At 45.0% G+C, this 2,744-nt stretch overlaps 1 non-coding gene across 1 annotated transcript; it reads right to left on the reverse strand.

Annotated features, from left to right (window-relative positions):
• Positions 1 to 1,796: 1,796 nt before the first annotated feature.
• On the reverse strand, positions 1,797 to 1,928 carry LOC120093444 (small nucleolar RNA SNORA17). The gene has a single exon (XR_015623612.1). It is a non-coding gene; the product is annotated as a small nucleolar RNA SNORA17 (small nucleolar RNA).
• Positions 1,929 to 2,744: the final 816 nt, after the last annotated feature.

Raw genomic sequence — 2,744 nt, forward strand, 5'->3', positions numbered from 1 at the left:
ATGGAAAAACACAAGCGAACTAGAAAAGCCTATGTAATTTATTGGCAATTTTCTCTGGATGTCACATAATGTCCCATAAATGTTTAATGATTTGAACTGAGTGAAATATTCCCCAAAGATCCCTGGGCACAGACTACTTAGCATTGATGCACTCCGTATGTTTTCTAATATAATGTTCTTTGTAAGTTCTTTACCTCAATACTAAGTCATTTTTAAAAATTAATTAAGAAGAAACCCCCTTTCTTGGTTCTTTGTGTATTTTACATCATGGACCTCAATTTCTGGTGTGTCACAATGTGTCCCACAATAGACCCTTTTGTCTCCACTTCTTTGTTTGAAAATGTTCCTTGTCTGGAACAAGGCCTCTGGCTTTTTCTACCCTATCAATACTGGACTAGGATGCCTCTCAGATATCTTGCTGCCACCTCGTGTCATGGCATCTTGCAGCTTTGGATCTGTAGACTGGTTCCTTCATGTACTTCAGTAGTTCATTATGGAGTAGATGTTGGGGTGAGCTAATTCGAAGCCTTGCATCTGGGCCTGAGAGATATCTGAGATGGTCATTCCACCAGCTTTTCTGTAACTAGACCACTGGGCAAGCTCTCCTGCTCTGCCCTGACTGGTACATATAATGCCGCCAGCCACCAGCAAGGGACAGAGCCACCTCTCCTGCATGCATGCCCTCTGGGATGGCTCATTGTCCAAAAGGCATCAGGACCAGTTCTACTGTGCTGTCTAGGAGAGGTGCAGAGCCTGATCTCTCAAGTACTGCAGCAGGAGACAGACAGGGCCAGTTCACCCACTCTCTTGATGCTGGGGACCAGACCTTCTGCCCGCCATAGGTAGTGAGGGACTAGAGAGGCGAGGAGACCATCTCTCCCTCATCTGAATCAACACAGCAGACAAGAGTCAAAATCATCTTTTCTGTGCTAACGTTGTCTGGGCTGGCTCTCCCACAGTCTTTACATCCAGGGCCAGCTTTACTGTGCTGCCCAGGTGAGATATAGTGGGACCGGCTCTTTTGAGTGCTGTAGTAAGTAAGGGACAGGGCCAGCTCTATTGTTCTCGTGATCCCAGGGCCGGGTCTCTCATCTGCTGCTGGTAGTGAGGGGCAAAAGGGGAGGAGGTTATCTTTTCCTCATCCATGCCACCTCACAGGAGACCAGTGATAGGGCCAACTCTCCCTCAGGACAGTTCACACACGACTCCTGTAATGTGCTGAGTTTCTCTACATTCTCCCAAGTAGTACAGTTGGCTCGGGGCAGGGTCAGCTCTCCTGCTTTTATGCACCCAGGACCAGATTTTCCATGATGTCCAGGTGACATGTGGAACCAACCCTACACAGCCCTCAGACATCAATATATCCCTTTGTAGCAGCCCAGACCCTTGCTGCTGCAGGGCCATGGATTCAGATATGGCCCTAAGTGGTAGCAAGGGCCAGGATCCCACCATGGTCTCATCTGGCATCAGCAGCTACAGTCTCTCCGGCTATTCCTCACTACCCTTGACTCCCTTCATTGCACCCACATCATTCGGTTTCTCTCTCTTCCATTTTTCTACCACTTACTCGTTCCTCTTTGTGGTACCTGGGGTCTCTGAGTGTCTGGGGTCATCTCAGGAGTAAACTGAGGAGTGCTATACCCTCCTATGCATTATGACATTGATCAGGAGTCATCTTGGGCATGGTATGTTCCCCACCCCAGGCCTGTGAGGCACCAGACCGGTTGTCATTTTAGACTAGCTCCTTGGCTAGGAGCCTAACTCCTGGTCCATCTCAGGGTGGTTTATTTTCCGGGAATGTTAGGCTACTAGTCACTCAGATGTTCACAGGTCAGAACACCGAGCACAGGCACAGCCTCCCTCCTTTCTAGCACCTACTGATTCACACATGACACAGCAGCCACACTTGCAGTGCCTCTAGGGACAGTGAAGTTATTTTTATTTTATTGACAAAAAAAGGTAAATCGTTTAGAGAAAGCACATATCTACCCTTACACAATAGTCTGATATATAAGCAAAGGAGCAGATTTGAGGAGATAAAAACCTATAAAGCAGGATTATATTAATAAGTGTGGGTGTTAGTTGATCACTGGTACAGAGTGGATGCTTGTGCCCCTCTGAAATTCTAATGTGGAAACTCTGTCCCCTGGGAGAATAGTACTAGAAAATCACACTAGAGGGTCACAACATGAAGTTAAGGCCCTTGTGAGGATCAAAGGGAAAGAGAAAAGTGGAGGTAAATGTGTCAAGGAGAATTAAATGCATAATTAAGTGTCAAAATAATTCCATGATTTTTTATAATTAATATAAACTAATAACTGCTATTATTTCCAAGGGTTTGTTAGATTCCTGAGCCACTTATGCTCTCTGCCATATTTCTTATTGCTAGTTAGTGGAATTTTTTTTTTAATGACATATCAGGTAGATCCAGAATATTCGGGAATTTCAGTTATAAAAATAGTCTCATTTTTCTGCTGAGATTGCATCCTGTTCTGTAGTAGTAAATATTAAAATACTTGCCCTTGGTTTCTACTCCACCTTTGGTTATCAAGTTCCAGGATGAAGGACATACTCACAGCCTATCTTCATATTTACAATGTGACTTTAGCAGCACAGTAGCTGGGCAGCTGCCTGCCTCCCATGCTGTTAGAGTCTAATTTCCTATTGATAACCCTGAGTTATTATTTACTATTTACTATGTTCCATCTAGGCTGCTCTTAACTCCAGTTGGACAGCCCACATGT

The sequence above is a fragment of the Rattus norvegicus genome, chromosome 6, assembly GCF_021556685.1.
Source record: "Rattus norvegicus strain SHRSP/BbbUtx chromosome 6, alternate assembly SHRSP_T2T, whole genome shotgun sequence".
Taxonomy (NCBI): Eukaryota; Metazoa; Chordata; class Mammalia; order Rodentia; family Muridae; genus Rattus; species Rattus norvegicus.